The sequence below is a fragment of the Sturnus vulgaris genome, chromosome 11 (assembly GCF_052056855.1).
Source record: "Sturnus vulgaris isolate bStuVul1 chromosome 11, bStuVul1.hap1, whole genome shotgun sequence".
Taxonomy (NCBI): domain Eukaryota; kingdom Metazoa; phylum Chordata; class Aves; order Passeriformes; family Sturnidae; genus Sturnus; species Sturnus vulgaris.
This window is the reverse complement of record NC_142253.1, coordinates 8,200,684-8,220,491: the sequence shown is the minus strand read 5'-3', so window position 1 is coordinate 8,220,491 and position 19,808 is coordinate 8,200,684. Positions and strand designations below refer to the sequence as shown.

The 19,808-nt window shown below is 45.2% G+C and overlaps 1 protein-coding gene across 2 annotated transcripts in view; it reads right to left on the bottom strand.

Moving 5' to 3' along the window:
* FHIT (fragile histidine triad diadenosine triphosphatase) overlaps positions 1 to 19,808 on the bottom strand; it is a 534,516-nt gene that overhangs the window by 82,540 nt on the left and 432,168 nt on the right. The window lies entirely within an intron of this gene.

The window sequence follows — 19,808 nt, the reverse complement described above, 5'->3', positions numbered from 1 at the left end:
GGGTGCTGGGGATGGGATGTGGTGGGGAGCTCGTGTGGGCAGCCTGGGCTCAGGGCTCCGTGTCTGGGGACAGAGGAGCTGTGCCACACCACGGACAGCACGTGGCTGACAGAAGGGGACAATGCCTCTCACAGGGTTAACAAGACTTTAATGGTTCTTTTCCTCCCTGGAGGCTGCAGCCCAAATACAACAAACTGAAGCCTGTGGGGGCACAAGACTCATGCTGGGGACACACCTGCAGGGACAGAGTGCCAGGTGGCCCAAAACCCGTGAGGCACAAGGATTATGAGCCCAGTTTGGCAGAGCCCTGTCCCTCTCCTGGCACGGGGCCACTGCCCACGGCGTAGCAGAGCTGCACAGGCAGCTCTGGGTTACCCTCTTTGGGAAGGAGGTGAATGCTGATGTGTTTCTGTCAAAAGTGCTGAAGGTGATCTGGGGAAAACAAACAAAACTATGGGCAAGAACACAAACACCTTAATGTTGTGTTATTACTATTACCTTTTTTTTTTTTTTTTTTCTGACACTCTCTTCATACCATAAAGGAAGAGTAATGCAAGATCATCAAAATCCAAACTCTACTGGGAGAAATACTTTTCTGCAGTAAGTTCAGCTACTAACAACATTATAAAGCATTCTTTTCTCTTTTTCTCTTTGTCTTTTGCTCTTGAGTAAAGAAAAACAATAACTGAGAATAATTCTTCAGGAAAAAAACCCCAACACCTCAGTGAGGAGAGGCAAGAAACAATCTGAGTGATAGATCCCATTTATGCATCTTCAGATCTTTTTAGATGGTGCCTAAATCCTTTAAAAAAAAATGACTGCATCAGAAACAGCACCAAATGGTTTGCAAAGAACTTAGATAGCTTGCACCTGATTCAATTTGATGAGGTAGAAATCAGCTGAAACTCCTGCACCTCATCAAAACATTCTCAAAACATGGCTTAAGTCTATAATGAAATATGAAATCTAAAAAGGTTTTCTTTGCCTATTTGTAAGAAAATTCAAACACACCTATATTGTGTTAGCTTCTATCCATAATAACATTTGCTCAGTGAATAAAATGAAAACACAAGGATGTTTCAGTTAATGAAATATTCTGAATACCACACTATTTTTTTTTCTCAGCTTTACCCTCGAGAAACCGAATATGTGATTTCTTATTCTTATCATTATCCACAGCTTTCAGTGTATTCAGACTAGAGAGGAGGGTGACTCTTGAGGGTCAAAAACTGTGTTTTTGAGTAATATATCAGTGATAGTGTTCTGATAGTGTATTATACTAATATATCATAAGAGCGAAAGTGCTCCTGTGATGTATTAGTGCAATGTATCATCTGAACATCACTGCTCGTATGATGTATTGCTCAAAATCACAAAGCAACTTTAAAGACTGTCTTCAGTAGCCCTAGGCCTGAAATTTCACTTTTGGACAGACTTTCAAGAAAAATAAAAGTACAGATTAGAGTTTGCAGGGATACTGTAAAATTTCACTACTGTGTCACACCTGTTGTTCTCATCAGATTTTAAATTTATTCATAAGAAGAGAGTCAGTTCATCTGCCAGTTAGTTTCCTTCTCTTCTGCTACAAGGAATCATAGCTTTGCTACAATTATCAATTTTCAGGAATTTCTCTTGATGATATATATAAAATCTAATATCAGCTGTCAACAACCATATTCCCCAGAAGTTTAGCCTCCTTTGAGTGTAATTTTTATCTCTGGTGCAGAATGCTCCAGGACTCACACAGGAGAAGATCTGCATGCCCGTGACAGATGATTTGCAATATCAGAAAACACACAGGGATGGAGTCCAGAGCTCAGAGCAGAGATGCTGCACTGCAGATGCACAGACCAGCACAGCAGATAATGAATGAGCCTAATGTGATCTTCTACCCAAAATGGGCTCTTATGATCAGTGTGAATAAAAAAATAAAAGAAAAAGTGTTTATGACAGCATATGGGCCACTTGGCATCAGAGGGGATGTTCTCAGGGGTTAGTCACCTTTACTACATGCATTATGTTCTCACACACTGCCAGGCTGCATGGCAGAATCCATCAACTGTATCACAAAACAAACCAATATCCCCAAGGTTTGAGGTAACAACAATAAATTTTAAAAGCGCAATTTTTTCTAGTCATCTGTGGGGTTTTTTTGTTTGTCTTTTTAATAATTCTGTGTATGGAAACGAAATAAATATCTGGAATCTCCCCACTATTTGTATAACAGAAACAAACAAGATCAGCAACAGTGTCTCACATATTTCCCTTTTCTTCAGTTTTACCAAGAAATACAAGCAGCACAGAGCTGTGGCTAGTAGTCAGAAACACTAAACAGGGAGATTTCACACCTCTAATCTGCCTTTCAGCTTCTGGCCTTCTCAACTCAGAGTGGCTGATACTTTGATTCATTAGGAGATCTTTAATTAATCACTTTTACTCCTTAGTACTATTTGTTACTGCTAAAGCCTCAATCCACCAAGGCACTTAAGCATCAGCTCAATTTCCAACCTGTGAATTGGTTCAGTGGGAATATTCACATCCCAGATGTTTTGTTTATGTTTCAGTATTTTGCATCTACTGATGGCTACAGGGAGGTCTCCCTAAATGGCAGGAGCAAAAATAACTTCAAAGTGCCCACAAATTAAAAGTTGTTTCCTTTCATTTGTTTTCCAAGCAAAACAAAAACCCACACATCCAAAAAAAAAACCAAACCAAAACCATTTGCAATTGACTGAAATATGTCAGATTCAAACAAAACACTGGGATGCTTTTTTTTTAACTAAACAAATAGAATTAGGCAAATCTTCCATCAAAACACTGCTCGAATATCTGAACATTGACCAAAATGGTCAAAATAAAGCATTTCAGTTTTTTTTCCTCAGTTATTGTGGGGATCCTCATGCCTGGTGGGAGGCAGACAACCCCATCACATTCCAGCAGGCTGTGTTCAATCACCGTTGATGGTATTTCATTTTTTCCCTAAAAAATTGCTTTCCCCTCATTTTGCATTATTTTGATTAATAAGCAAGGAAAGCAACACACAACAGCCAAGACATTTACATTAATGGACCAATCAATATCACCCACATCAGGGTAGGAAAACGCAGGCACAGGCTTGCATGGTTTAGCTCCATTCCCCGCTGGTCAGGCACTGATGGAGCTCGCAGGGCACTGACACAATGGGTGTGACACCGGTGACAATGTGAGGATGCAGCAGAAGTCCCCAGGTGAGGGACACCGTGTGAGTTAAAGATGCCTGAGCCCCACTGGTTGCTTCTGACACTGGGGGCAATATTTCCAGTCAGGGATATCTTGAACAGCAGTTAGCTGGAAGGAAGCTGTGGGAGCTGGATTTTATAGGACCTTCAAAATTAAAATTATTAAACTGACAGTTTTCTAAGGCAGGGACTGAAGCCCCTCTGCTTCACACTGTAAATAAAATCTCAGTTTGAGAAACTCTTAATTGTGAGACTTACCAGGCAATGTAAAATCACTCATAGGAGAAGCTTTTTCAAGACCTTTATACCCAGAATGACAAGAGCATTAGTAAATGTACTGCAAGGAACAAATCTGTAGTGCCACAGGGAACTAATGAGCCAGAGGCAGGGTGTGATGCCTCTGGCCTCCTGCTGCAGCAAGAGGATGCTGTGATGAGCTCCATGGCATTCCAGCCAGGACTGTGGGAGCACAGGGCTGCTCATGGGCACTCTGCAGCACACTTATCCCACCACAGCCAAGATCTGGTCTCATCACAGGTATTGGGGGGATTACACGACTAAAGTTGCTCTCCAGTGAACCAGGGCTGCAAAATGCCCAGAAAGTCTCAGCAAAAAAGACCTGGAGCATGTGCTGTTGGAGAAACAAGCATTCAGGTCAGGCGAGTTTTACTTCAGCACTCAAGGCCATGCAGAAAGCAATGTTCCTGGTTATGGCTGGTTTTATATACTGAATTATGGTCAAATAACCAACGTGTCACCACTGCACTGGATTTAAAGTGAAAATACTGGACAAAAATAGACACTGAAAGAGATTTCCCTGGTAGACCGGAATAGTGAAGAGCAGATGACCCTGCCAAACACCACTGTGGAGGACATGGGCATTGCCTGCAATAATTCATGGATATTATGTTGTGCTCACACAGCTGCTGTGCTGGTCAGCAGAGCTTCCAGTTGAAAGGGAGATAATAGTCTGTACATGAGCTGCTCAGCACCCAGGCTCTATTAACAATCAATGTTCTTACAGCATGAATACATAAAAGCTGGCCAAGGGTCACACAACCCTGAGGATGAGGGGGCCAAAATGTTGGCAGAGGAAGGGCTGTTGGATCCCATCACTGTTACAAAAGACTGCTCCTCCTGAACCTGCAAAAGGAGAACAAGGCTGAGCTGTGCCTTCACACAGCAGAACCAGATGCCTTTTCAGCAGCTTAATCCTTTCCCTTGTTACTTTTCTTTCTTGTTGCAGTCAAGGCTTGGCAGCTGTGGGTTCTCATGGTGCAGCAGGACAGGAAAAGCTGTGATCTGCTGTGCCTGTGGCCAGGCAGGAGGAAAGGCAGGAAGGGAATCAGCAGCTCCAGGCAGCAAGACCAGCAGGCCAGAGACACTCAGTTCACTGGGTAAAGGGATGGTGGTTTTCACATGAGACTTCACTTGCTGCAAAGTGCCCTGTCCATTACAGAGACAGGGGCTTCCTATGGGAGGCTGTGATAATGCTTCTTCTAAACTACCAGATTAACTGTAGAAATTCCAAACTAATAACCATTCTCCAAGACTGTTAGTGGGTGATAAAGAAAATCAACCATAATAAGAGATAGCCACATGAAAAATAGGGCAATTTTGTCCTCTCTGTAAACTGGGCTTCCATGGAGCCCTTGTTTGCTATTCTTGATTAACTGCTCAATTGTCCCTGTTAGAGAGTTATTCCATGGAAAGCCCTGCCTGTATATCCACAGCTCATTAGTGGAAAGCACTCCCTCTGCTGCCCCTGAAAATCAGGCGTGTCACCAGCCACAGGCACACCTGCTACAACTGCTCTTTCTAGGCACTGAAAGCCCACGTCCAGGGCCTTGACCTGCAAGTTCTGGAAAAGACATCTTCGTGGGAAAACACAGTTCCTATTCAGTGAGTATTTATGAATTCTTGATGTTTTTCCGAGTCTTTGAATTGCTTTGAGATGGAGAAACAAATTTAAATTTTTTTAAAATGTCCTATCCAACATTAGGAAAAGAGTTCTGGACAATTAAAACACTCAATTTTCACAGCATTCAAAATTACTGCCAGCATTAGTACTGCTTTTCCCCCCCTATTTCAGGAGCTATAAATTAGTCAAAGACAGATCACTTTAAAGGAGCTAATTTTTATAAAATAATAAAACATGACAGCAAACTGCTTGAACCCATTCCTTTCCTACAAAACTGCCCCATTTCTAGGAATCAGCACTTTCTTTTCCAGCTTTACTGAAGCCTTGTGCACGAGGCTGCACAAAAGCAGGTCCTTGGTGTCTCCTCCCAGCTGGCAGCTCTGCTGTGCTGGGGGTGAGGATTGCTCCAAATGCAGGGAGGCTGCATGGCCTGACACACTCCTGTAGCACCTTTGGCTCTGGTTTATTAAAACACAACACTGAGGTTTGCTTTTCTGCTATTGTAGGAGCATAAGGACATGATACAGATGGAAAGGAGTGGCACAGACTGCCAGGCTGGAGAGCAGGATGTGCAGGGGAACAGAGTGGGGCTTGCAAGGGTGGGACAGGGAAATCCACCTCTGTCTCAGAAAGCCCAGGGCAGCAGCAGAGGAAACAGCAGAGAGAGATGTGAGGATGGACTAGAAGAGCCACTGAAAACAGGGAGGTTGAAACTATTGATAGAATGAAGGCAGTGGTCAAAATTTTATGAATCAAAAATGTTGTGCAGAAAGAGACTGGAAAGAAAGAAAACAAGAAACTGGAACAAGTCTTGGGAGAGAAGGTCACACAGGCTGTCCATGTGCTACCAAGCTGGAGTGTGAGGGTCCTTTGAGACTTGTGTAAATCTGCATCACACTGTGCTGTACATGCACCCTTAGGAGCAAAAATAAAGCCTTGCAATGATCCCTACCAACACTCACACCATGGATTTGCCTCTGGAAGAGTATCAAGATACTTGCTCAGGACAGAAAACACATTGGAAAGCAACAAAATTAAGAGAATTTGCAAATGTATCCGAAGCCAAACCAAGTGGGGGACTTGCAGCAGAATACATCTTTAAATGTGTAAATTCAGAAATCTGCAGATTCAGCATTCTCAATAAATAATGCATTTGTCAACTGCTATGAAGTTTAAAGAAATTAGCTGTGGGTGAGCTAGAAAAGGGATGTAGACCTCACAAAAACAAGCACAGAAAGATTTTTTTAACCCACTTGGTATCTGTAGTTATAACTTCCATGGTTGAAGGAAACTTTAGCATTTGCAAAAGAAGTGCCAACCCCTCGCCTTCAGCCCCAAACCCAAGAAAACTGGCACAAGAATGAGGGTAATAAGCCTGTTTGTTGGAAGTGGTGATCCAAATGTACATCTATTGAATACCTCTTAAGAGATCCTCTGAATGACAGCAAACAAATAAACTAATTGGAAATAAAGGTTGGTTGATTCTTTGAACTTGTGTTTCCTGACCTCTAAGGTGGTCTGCAAGTCTAGGAATGAGGGTCCATGTGTGGTGTAGGAAGGTCAGGCCAAGGACCATCACCTGCCATTATCCATTGTCCATCCCCTCTAAAGCACTCCCAGGAAATGATGGGCAGACCTGCAGGAGCAGCAACCATTACCCTGCAAAAACAACCCAAAACCCTGGCTGTCCCCAGCCTTTTCTACAGATGGGAATGACCAGTGAAAGTGCCTCTGAAGTTACTTTGGAAGGTGGTACATGCTCAGGAATAGCTGGAGAGCACCTGCCTTGAGCCCCTGTGTCTTTGCCTTCCATCAGGGTCACTTTGCCCAGGTATTTTTGTGCAAATTTGGTGTTGCTGAGATGCAAATGAAAGCACAACTGCATTTCCCTTCACCTCTGATCTTTAGTTAAGTCTTGATAAATGCACATTGTTTGAACACTTGTGATATGTATAATTAGTGTTCTTTAATTTATGTTTCAATAAAATGTTCTATAATAAACATTTACTGTTCTGTGAATAAACATTTAAATGAAGCTCCTAATGGGGGTTACATGATTCGAAGCAGTTCATGGCTTTGCTGAAGTCTCTGCCTATATTTAATGAGAGTCATTTCCATAATCTGTGCATTATTGCTTAAGCCTCCCTTTAGGAATATTTTACAAAGTAAAATTGTGTGAAATATTATCAGCCAAAAGAGAAAATGCTAAGAGGATTATCGAATTGTCCTGTTAAAGGGACAACACAAACTTTCATTTTCCCCCTGAGATGCCAACACTGTAATTATATAAAATATGCTTACTAATCATCACACCGGTGTGTTTTTACTGGGTTTTTCCCTCAGAGACCCAGGCTAAATTAAAAGGATAGGAGACTCCTGAAAGGTCTGATATGAAGGGCAATGTAAAGCTAATTTACTTTCTGATATTAATAAGAGGAAGGACCAAATCCCCCAGGCAAACCTTGTAGATGTCAAGGAACACCCGGCTCCATCAGAGTGGCCGAGTTCTGTACAAAGCTGGGCTCAGCTTCTCCCTGCAGCCCCACAATTAACACCCAGGGTCTCATCCCCATTTTGCTGAAACTTCCACCCATTTTCTCACTGACTCCAGTAATGGCAGGACTCAGTCTCCCACATGAGATATAAAACACACTAGGTCAAAGGAAAGATTATTGTTGGAATATGGAGGGTTTTCAATTCTCTGGAGCCTCTGCAAGAATACAAACACCTGTAAGATATTTCTTCCATATGTCTGAGTACATTTGAGGAGAGCATAAAACTGAAATATATCTTCTCTGCTCTAGCAGGGAATAAGAGCATTATAGCAGCACTGGCCCACTCCCTCTTTAATGCAGGGAGTAGGGGAGAGGAAGAGAAGATAAATCAAGAGTGTATGTGACAGGGGGAAGACAAGCCTTACATACCAGTTATTCTGAGAGGGAAATCATTATCTCTAATTTTTGTGGCTATTTTGTGGTCCTTTTAGACAACTGCTTCAATCTCTTCCAGGATGATGACAAGGTTCATGCAGAATGAAAATACTGTCTCTGTCTCCTCTTTCATTATTTAAAGATGTGTATTGGGTTTGTGTGCCAGGTTTGGGTAGCAGGGGGCTACAGGGGTGGTTTCTGTGAGAAGCTGCCAGAAGATCCCCCCCCATGTCCAGAGGAGCCAATTCCTGCAGCTCCAGGATGGATCCACCACTGGAGCCCACCAACAACAGGGGTGGGGCCTCTGAGAAAACAGATTTAAGGAGGGGGGAAAAGCTCTGTGCAAAAGCAACTACAGACAGAGAGAGAGAAGTGAGATGTGAGAGAAACAGCCCTGCAGACACCAAGGTCAGAGCAGGAGGGGCAGGAGCTGCTCCAGGCAAAGCAGCAGCAAGAGCTGCTGCAGCCCCTGGTGCAAAACATGGTGAGGGAGCTGTGCCCCTGCAGCCCATAGAGGATCACAGTGGGACAGGGGATGCCCAAAGAAATCTGAGATCTCATGGCAAGCCCATGCTGGAGCAGGTTTACTGGTCCCCTGTGGGAGGGAATCCCACACTGGAGCAGGGGAGCAGCATGAAGAGTCCAGAAGCAGAGCCCAGTAGGATGAACTTACCCCAGCCCATATTCCCCATCCTCCTGTGCCACTGGAAGGGAGGAGGGGGGGGAAATCAGGAGTGCAGTCAAACCCAAGAAGAAGGGAGGGGTAGAGGCAAGGTGGTTTTAAGATTTGGTTTTATTTTTCATTACCCTGCTGTGATTTGATTGGTAATAAATTAAAGGAATTTCCCCAAGTCAGGTCTGTTTTGCCAATGACAGTAAATGGTGATTGATCTCTCCCCATCCTTTTCTCTACCCATGAGCCTTTTGATGTATTTTCTCTTCCCTGTTCAGTTGAGGAAGGGGATTGATAGAGTGACTTTGGTGAGTACCTGTTGCGTTCCCTAGATACATTGTAAATGGTACATCCCGTGACCCCTGCTGTGCCCTGTATCTTGGTCCCTCTCCCTTCCTGGCCACACAGAGCTGGCTGGGATCCAATTTCTCCCCGCCCCCCCTTTCCAGACCCTAGAAAAGGTCAGGACCCGCTGACCTCGCTCTTTTTCCCGCATTTTTTCCCCCTCTCTCTTTCCTGCACTCTTTCCCGCACTCTCTTTCCCGCATTTTTCCCCCACTCTTTCCCGCACTTTTTTCCCCACTCTTTTCCCGTTCTCTCTTTTTTCCCCCCTCTCTTTTCCCTTCCCTTTTCACTCACTACCCACGAGAAATAAACCTGTAACTTTATCAGGGGAAAGAGCCTCTTTTGATATCTTATCTACGTCTTTGTGGCTAAGGCCCAGAGGAATATCATCCCAACACCTGAGCTAGACCGGTGGAAGGTGAAAGACTCTGTATCGGCCGGGAAAAAGCCGTAACAGTTGGCGCCCCACGTGCGTGTTTCTTTAAAGCACCCACGTTTCGCTGTGATCCCTAATTTCGGGATTCGACCAGCATAGGAGCTGATCAACTAGCTAAAATTTCTTTAAGCTGCATTTTCTGCAGTTCGAAGACTTTTCAGCACGAACCGGCAGCCTGTCTGTCCCAGACAGGTCGGTTCACGACGTAGATCCACTACCGTGTACACAGACGTGTCTGCCTGCAAGAGAAAAGGTGAGTTAAGCGTCCCTTTCCGGCGGGGGGGTTCCCGGAGCTCCGCGGGGGGGTCTCACCGGTGGCATTTTGCCGGCCCGGAGCCGTCCTCGGAAGGACAGGCGGCACGGGCGTGTTTGCAGCGTGCGCGCGGCTTGGAAGCCCTCGGCCACGTGGTGCGGCGCGGGGGCTGGGGGGGGCTGGACGCGGCCACCCCAGGCGCGGCGCAGCAGGCAGGCAGCTTTGATCGGTTTCAAAGCTGCGGCACAGGGAGGTTTTTTTTGCGTTTTTTGCGGTTTTTACGGGTGTTTGCGGCGCGGGGGCGGTTCCTACAGCGGCGCGGGCGCCACACGTAGGTTTTGCTGACAATAAAACGGCGAAATTAACATCGGTTCCGCATCTAGTAAAGCCTGAAAACCGTGGTGTACGTCTTAACAACTAACTCCTTTCCTGTGTTTTAACGGTAGTGGGGTAGATATAGTGCAAATTGCTAACACTATGGGGATACAGCAATCTGCTTTACAAAAGAGTATAACAAAACAACTCAAAGAAATACTAAGTTCAGGAAATGTTTTAATATCTAATAAAAAACTAGCCCGTTTTGCCAGCTGGCTGTCTGTTGAAATATCGGACCTTGAATTGCAAAATGTAAATTCGATTTCATTTTGGGATGAAATAGGGGATTTATTGACTTCAAAAGTAGAAAATGGAGATAAAACTGCCTCTGTATTCCTTCCGATATTCTTACAAATTCGGAAAGTTTTAATTCAGACAGAAAACAACAGACAGCAGCAGCAAAATGATTCAAGCTCACCTTCCCGTTCCAAAAATCCCTATAACCATAACCTGGAAAGCACCCCAGGGTCTCCCTTGGAAATGCAGCATGCTCAACACGGCTGTAACTGTGCTGAAACCCCAAATCCCCCCCAGTATCCCGGTTCTGACGATTTTTCTAAAATTATCAGCTCTCCTTCCTTGTTCCCTTCCCCCGCTGGCCACGAACACATGGCCGTATCTGGACAGGTCAGGATTGGGGTCCCAGATAACATTGGACATGCGGTTCAGGGAGTGGGGGAGGGCCGATATGGTGACAGCCACGTGTCTCCTCCTTCATTCCCCAACCCCCTTTACCCTCTGGTCCCAGCCCCTAAGCCTGTCCCCTCCCATAACTCCTCCCTGCCCTCGGCTCCACCGCCCCCTCCCCCCTCCAAGACCCTGTCCTGCCTGGTACCTGGTGACCCCGCCCACAGGTGTTGCAATCCTGAATTCCACCACCCCTCCCCCTCTCCGGTTTCACATTCCTTCCCTCCAAGCTGCTGCAGGGTGGGGGAGGGCAATGTAGCCCCTGCTGGGTTCAGCGCCGGAGGGGGTGGGGGTGGGGAGGGATCAGCCCACAGCCCCTGGGGGATGGATGGTGCTCCCGTAGTGGGGGGGGGTGGGGAGCCTCCCGGGCCCGGTGGGGGGGGGATGCCCAAACCTGAAAGTCAGCACCAGGAGAAAGAGTATGTACCATCAGTTGCTCCTGTAGTTTATCTTGGTAAGAGAAACGGAAAAAGAAGTTATCAACCTTTGTCCTACCAAGATAAAAAAGAAATTTGTAAAGTGCAAAGAGAATTTGGTAGGAATAGTGAAATCTTTAAAGGCATAATGAGAGCCACTTTTAATTCAAACGAAATGGTTCCATATGATATCAAAGAGCTTTTCCGGTGTCTGTTAACTCCTTCCGAATATGATCTATGGGAAAGTCTATGGAAAAGATCTTTAAAAGTGCTTTTACAAGAGCTTTTAAAAAGCTCAGATAATGCAAAGGATGCTGATAATAATAATATCACATATGAACACCTATGTGGGGAAAAAGATTGGCATTGCCCTGAAAACCAAACTAGAGTACTATCTAAGTCTGTCCTAGATAAAATATGCAATGCTGCAGAAAAAGCCTTTAATCAATTACCAACAATAGATACTAAAGGCAGTTATATTAACATTAAACAGTTTACCTCTGAGAGTTTCTTACAGTTTGTGGACCGCCTTCGTATGCAAGTAGAAAGACAAGTGTCTGATCCAGTATTACAAGCTGAATTAATTAAAGAAATGGCTCAGAGGAATGCTAATGAAACCTGCCGTAGGGTTATCCTTGGCCTTCCCCTGGAGCCAGCACCTAGCCTAGCACAGATGATTGAAGCCTGCACCAGAAAAGCAGAACTGTTCAGTGGACACGAAAGAAATCCAGGACTGGCACACCCAAGGACCATGGCAGCTGTAACACCAGAAGCCAAGAAGCAACCAGTGACACCAGAGCAACTGCAGCACATCATCTGCTTCCAGTGCAAGCAGCCAGGACACTTCGCCAGGGACTGTCCACACAACCAGAAACAGAAGAAAACCAACAAACAAAAAAACTAACTGTACAGCGCGTACCCGCCATTAACACCATAGCGCGCTCGGCTATAAATACTGCGGGCTCCACACTGGCAAAAGACTCTCTCTTAATAAACAAAAAGGGGGAGGATGGGATAGAGGGTGTGGGGATGTCTGGCAATGAAAATATCAAATGTTCAGTTAACAAGGTTTGGAAGCCACTAGGCCGTTTTAGGCTTGTGACTACCAGAGGTTTTCATTTCAGGTCACCTGATTGGACAGTCATAACAGTGGACTTACCTAACAGTACACAGGACGTGACGTTAAACCACATGAAACTGGACAGTGAGTACTTTGTTGTCGGTGACACAGCACACACACCCCTAGAGATTGAGGTGGTTCCCATGACCATCAAGGGAAGCATAACTAGCCTCATTCTCCTGGCACGATGTCCTCTACCACCATATTACCTGGCTGAGGGACAAATCCTTGCCCAGGCCATTCCTGTTCCACAGGAGGTCCCAGTAGATGGAAAATCACCTGAAGTCTACTGGGCAGAAGTGGTGGGTGAGGACAAGCCCTCTCTGGCATGCAACCTAACCCGTGGATCAGATCACCTCCATGTGGAGGGGGTACTGGACACGGGTGCTGATGTGACTATCATACCTGAAAGGATGTGGCCGTCACATTGGGAACTTCAGCCTGTGGCAGGCAGAATCCAGGGTGTAGGAGGAGTAAAATTGGCAAAAATATCAAAAAGCATCGTACAAATTGAGGGGCCGGATGGAAAATTGGCTAGCATCCGTCCATTTGTTACAGATTATAAATGCCCTCTATGGGGGAGAGACACCATGTCGCAGTGGGGGGTAAAATTAATTATCCCTAAAACTCCTCGGGATTTTTAGAAGCGGCCACTGTGGGGCGCCCTACCCAAAAGTTGAAATGGCTAGATGATACCCCAAAGTGGGTAGCACAGTGGCCCATGAGTAAGGAAAAGCTCAGGGCGCTTGAGGAGCTTGTGGAGGAACAATTGGCTAAAGGCCACATAGAAGAGACCACAAGTGCATGGAATTTCCCGATTTTTGTGGTAAAGAAACCAGGGAAAGACAAATGGAGGCTGCTCCACGACCTCCGGGAAATAAACAAAGTAATTGAAGACATGGGGTCTCTCCAACCTGGAATGCCTTCTCCAACAATGCTTCCCAGAGATTGGCAATTGGCTGTTCTAGACATCAAGGATTGTTTCTTCCATATACCCCTACACCCAGAGGATGCCCCACGGTTTGCCTTCTCGGTTCCTACCATCAATCGAGAGGCCCCAATGAAGCGTTACCACTGGAGAGTTCTGCCACAGGGAATGAAATGTAGTCCCTCCATCTGCCAGTGGCATGTGGCTTCATTGCTGTCCCAGGTGCGTGCCCAGAGAGGGGAGGCCATCATCCTTCATTACATGGATGATGTGCTAGTGTGTGCACCCGATAACTCTCTACTCCAGGACACACTTGACCTAGTGGTTAAAGTTTTAACCTCTGCTGGATTTGAATTGCAGGAGGACAAAGTCCAAAGGATGCCACCTTGGAAGTACCTGGGCCTGGAAATCACTGCACGGACCATTGTTCCGCAGAAATTGGAAATTAATTGTAATCCAAAAACCTTAGCAGATCTCCATTCCCTGTGTGGGTCATTGAATTGGGTTAGGCCCTGGTTAGGCCTCACTAATGAGGACCTAGAACCTCTCTTCAATTTATTGAAAGGGGACAGAGAGCTGCTTTCTCCCAGGGAACTGACCCCAGAGGCAAAGACTGCAATTGAAAAGGTACAAAAGACCTTAGGAGAGAGGCAAGCTCACCGTTACCAGCCCGAGCTGCCCTTCAAATTCATTATCCTAGGAAAACTGCCACACTTACACGGGTTAATATTCCAATGGATCAAGGAGCAGAGAGAGTCACTCTTAATCATAGAGTGGGTCTTCCTCTCCCACCAGAGATCCAAAACTATCACTAAGCCACAAGAGTTAATAGCACAACTGATTCGGAAAGCAAGGATCAGACTGCATGAATTAGCTGGCTGTGACTTCACATGTATTCACCTCCCTGTTAAATTGTCTGAGGAGGGAAAGAACTCTCCTGACAAATTGACTAAAGAGATGTTTGAGCATTTGCTCCAGAGCAATGCCAGTCTCCAATTAGCCCTGGACAGCTACAGAGGACAAATATCAGTCCATGCCCCGTCTCACAAGCTGTTTAATGAGGAATTCCACCTCATTCCTCGTGAGAAGAGGAGTAGGAGACCACTCAAAGCTCTCACAGTGTTCACAGATGCATCTGGGGCATCCCACAAGTCGGTGATGACTTGGAGAGATCCTCAGACTCAGCATTGGGAAGCTGATGTTGAGTTTGTGGAAGGGTCACCCCAGGTAGCTGAACTGGCAGCAGTCGTGAGAGCCTTTGAAAAGTTCTCAGAGCCAATAAACTTGGTAACAGACTCAGCCTATGTAGCGGGGATAGTGTCCAGGGCAGAGCAGGCAGTGCTCAGAAACATCGAAAATGAGCAGCTATTCAGGTTGCTTTCCAAACTAATTTATTTGATTTCTCATAGAGAACATCCGTTCTATGTGATGCATGTGAGATCACACACAGATTTGCCAGGTGAAATTGCAGAAGGGAACCGTCAGGCAGACTCCCTTGCAACCCCAGCAGAACAAGCCACCCCAGCAGAACCAGCACGCCTTCCTGACATCTTCCAACAGGCAAAGCTGAGCCACCAGCAGTATCACCAGAATACACCAGGTCTAATGCGTCAGTTCCAGCTAACACGGAGTCAGGCTCGAGCCATTGTGGCCACCTGTCCCAACTGTCAGCTGCACACCATGCCCTCAATGGGCATGGGGGTAAACCCCCGAGGTCTTGGCAGTTGTGAGGTATGGCAAACAGACATCACACACATTCCTAGTTTTGGTCGCCTCAAATATGTGCATGTTAGCATTGACACATATTCAGGTGCAGTCTATGCCTCTGCCCATGCAGGAGAAAGGGCTATGCATGCCAAACAACACCTAGTGCAAGCCTTTTCAGTGTTGGGGATCCCTAAGGAAATCAAAACTGATCAGGGCGCAGCGTATAAGTCCAAGGAGTTCCTGGAATTCGTCCAGCAGTGGGGAGTGGAACATAAAACTGGCACCTCCCACTCCCCCACAGGCCAAGGTATAGTGGAGCGAGCCAATCAGACGCTCAAACAGGTTTTGGCTAAACAGAGCAGTTCCACTGTGTGGATGTCTCCACAGCAGAAGCTCTGCAAAGCCATGTTTACTATCAATTTCCTAAATTGTTCATTTGAAAACATGAGTCCACCTGTGGTACGTCACTTTAACAGTAGCAAACAATTCAAGTTATCCCAACATCCTCCAGTTTTGATTAGGGACCCAGAAACCTGGGAAATCAAAGGTCCCTATGAACTTGTTACCTGGGGGCGTGGCTATGCGTGTGTATCCACTCCCTCAGGCCCTCGGTGGATTCCCCAAAAGTGGGTGAAACCATTTGTTCCCAAACATCCTGCTCCAACTGAGGAGAACGAAGAACAAGTAGCAGTGGCTTCAAAAAGAAGACGCCGACGGAAAAAAGGAAAAGAAATCCTCATAGAAGGTGGCATTCCGGCAAATAGAGACTTTTAATAGGTTTTATAATGTTTGTTTTTCCTTCTAGAGAAAAGCTTCTCTTCTCTCAGTCCCGTGATGAACCCCATCCAAGCTGTCTTCCTGCTAACACTGAACAGTCTAGCAGCTGCATGGATTGTCCCTCAGCCACGTCAGAACGTCTGGCTGACCCTGGCACAGACACTCCAACAAGAAAATAGATTTTCTCTTGCTACTACACGGACATGAGTGCCAGGAATTTGAAGGACTTTGCTGTATGGACCTGACCTCGAAAGCTCCTAACATCCATGCTGCCCTCCGAAACATGAACAACTTAATCGGACAAGTGAAGCAAGAATCTGAAGATTGGTTCAATGGACTGTTCAAAGGCTGGGGACTCACAGGGTGGTGGACATCTATAGTCAAAACAATTGTGTTAATTTTTGTTATTCTTTTCCTTGTAATAATAGCATTCGGGATCCTACGTCACTTGGTTTTCAAGGCTATTCATAGCCTCATTCCCTCTACCTCAGTAGTCAATCACATAGAAATGAAAGACTTGAAACAATCTAACCCTCCCGCCAGCTACAAGTGGTGGGCAAAATCGTAATTTGAATACCAATATCCTTCTTTCAACTTTGTTAAACAAAAAACGGGGAGATGTTGCGTTCCCTAGATACATTGTAAATGGTACATCCCGTGACCCCTGCTGTGCCCTGTATCTTGGTCCCTCTCCCTTCCTGGCCACACAGAGCTGGCTGGGATCCAATTTCTCCCCGCCCCCCCTTTCCAGACCCTAGAAAAGGTCAGGACCCGCTGACCTCGCTCTTTTTCCCGCATTTTTTCCCCCTCTCTCTTTCCTGCACTCTTTCCCGCACTCTCTTTCCCGCATTTTTCCCCCACTCTTTCCCGCACTTTTTTCCCCACTCTTTTCCCGTTCTCTCTTTTTTCCCCCCTCTCTTTTCCCTTCCCTTTTCACTCACTACCCACGAGAAATAAACCTGTAACTTTATCAGGGGAAAGAGCCTCTTTTGATATCTTATCTACGTCTTTGTGGCTAAGGCCCAGAGGAATATCATCCCAACACCTGAGCTAGACCGGTGGAAGGTGAAAGACTCTGTATCGGCCGGGAAAAAGCCGTAACAAGTACCTGGTATCTAGCCAGGGTCAGTCCACCACAAGATGGAAGAGAGTTCTACTGCACTGAGAAAGAAATGGTTTCTGATGATGGCAATGTGACCAAGTTCATAAGTTTCTGTGGAGGATGAAATGCATTCAAAGCCACGCTGCTTCTCATCACAGAATCCATCAGTGCTAAAGGAGATTTCCAAGGCTCTGTGTCAATACTTTATACCCTTAAGAATACATTTCCTGGGAGCTAGCAAATATCTCAGTGCATACCTGTAGCACTCACTAGACTGTATTTAGTTCTTTATAATATTAAAATTATATATAGCAGCTATGGGTTCCAAAACATGGGCTGTTTCCCTGTTTTATTGCCGAATGTGCACATTCATCACTAAGGTTTAGCTGCTTCAGTTAAACCTTTTAAATGTAAATTATTTTCTGTTATAAAAAGCTGATTGTGGGAGTTTTAGTATTTCAAAGATGGTAATTTATGTGACTGGAACAAAATAAAACATTCAACAGAAACAGAATTTTACTTGATCAGAAACACTTTTATGTTTCAGTATAGTTTTCTTTTCATATTTTTCTCCTGCAGCAGTGGCCTCTGTCTTTCAATTAGCTTGAAACATAAGATCTTACATAAAACCATAATTTAATGCTATTTGCATATGCGTGATTTCACAACTTCTTTGCCTCTCATTTAAAGTATTTCTAAGGTATCATGAACCAATGCCTGAAATTCCATGTGCAACCACTCAGGTGTTCACCCCTCAACAGTCCACAGAAGCCTCTGGGGAAGCAGTACCAGTCTCCAAAAATCCCTCAGCATTATCTCCTCCCTTGTCACCTCAAACCATTTCAATGGCATTATCAGTGAGGGAGCTGAAAATGAAGAAAGCAGATTTTTCAGCCTGTAGCATATGACTGCCGGTCAATCCCATTTCTCTTTGACTTATTTCCCTCACTCAGTGTTGAATTTGGGATACAAAATAGCCTCCTTGAAAATCAGACTTCATAGGGCACCTACAACATCACCTAAAGGGGGCTGAAATCCCTGCAACAACTCCTTGGTTCCAGCAGGAGCCTGTTGGACCAGGCTTTGCAGAACACTGTGGTAGAAGCACTGACACCTTTGAAGATTCTGACAACAGCCTATACAAACCAACATCTCCCAGGCTACCAGTGCAAAAGTACTCTCATTCCTGAATTCCCAAATAACTAGGATTTTTCTCACCATCTTTCATGATATCCAACCCTGCTTCAGTTGTCTTTCTGCTCAAGCCAGTGGCAGCACCGTTAGTAACTTCAGCTGAAGTCTTTCCTAGTTTGACTAAATCTGGCAAACAGATGTGCAATGGCAAAGGATATATAATAGTACATCCACAAACTTCACCAAACCACCAATGGAGTGCAAATAAAATGAATTCCATTGTCTTTATTCACTGTGTAATATTTTCAAGTTAGGTTAGAAAATGTACCAATATCCCTCTCTCAAACATTTTATTAACTTCTTAAAATACTTTTGTAAGCCCTTATGTGGCAGGCAACATTTGCACAGCTCCCACCTAAGCATGGTGAATGGCTGCAAGGCCAACACTGATAAACACACAGAAATGCATCTTCCATTGACCACTTGCTAAAACAAGAACTCGATCATTTTAACTTACCAATTCAATTACAGAAATGTATTATTGATTCAATCTTTCTTCATATTCATGAGCTGGCTAGAGAGAAGAGTGAACTGTTCTGCTTAGTACACTTTCACCTTGATAAACATGAATTACCCTAATTGGGAAAGAAGTTATTTCAAAATTGTTTAAATCCACAGATTCCTTTCAACAGGGAACTTTGGTGGATTTGTAACGCATGCTGGCGTCTGCCAGGAACCCAGCTGGAACCACCAGACTTGCTGTCCTGGAGACCTTTCAGCAGACACTTTGTCCAAATGGGCTTTGACTGTGACGAGCAGGGCCATATGGGCAGAGGGGGAGCAGAGGTGAGCAGTCTGTGATTACATCCCTAAGTCGTTTAACCTTCAGAATTACCATTCCACACACTCTGCCACCCAACAGGAGGCTGTACAAGCAGGTAAAAAGATAGATGTCTATTCTTAATGACTATTTAGGAGACTGCTGAGCTCTGGTCTGTGCCCATGTTGGTTCAGTTCATTAATGTAATTAACCAACAATCAATCTTTTTAAATTAGTTACACAGAAACAGCTACTGCCAGATCAACTGGCATGAAAGTTAGGTCACGGTCCATTTCTGAACGATTTAACATCCACTCTGGAACAGAAGACAGGGCATTCAAGCATCAGAAACTGGAGCCAAATTCCTCTGACGCCCTACAACTTAATTAAAGTGTGTAAAACTTGTGCACCTGCTTTGGTCTTATTTGCATGGCCTTCTGTGCTTGCAGCTCAACACCTCGATGATGTACAAACTGCTCAGAAAACATCAGGAAGGGAGGGAGGGAGGGAAGGAAGGGAAATATTTAGTAATGAAGGAATCTAAATAAATTTAAACAGTGTAACTTTATGCAGAACTTGACATTGTACCTTAACAGCAGTCTCATGATTCACCAGTGGCTGTTCACAGAATAACATGAAAACGGAGCTGCAGTCACTATTATTGTCTTTTCTCTTTCCATGGACTAGCAAAAGACTAGTAGAGCAACCTGGATTTTCTCTGAACACAAAGGTTACCTGTGAGGAGTTACAGCACAGTTCCACCACCAGCCCTGAATGCTGATCCGCTGCCCTGGGATCAGAGCTGAGAGCAGCTTGTAACTCGGGCTCACAACCTGACTCCCTTCCCTTTCCTCTGGGGGCTGGGGAAGCATTTGGTTGGCCTGAACGTGGTGCAGTGAGTTGTTCAGCAGCCACGGCCGGAGGTTGCTGAGGTGACCGAGCGCTGCCCCGCTGCGCTCCCAGCGC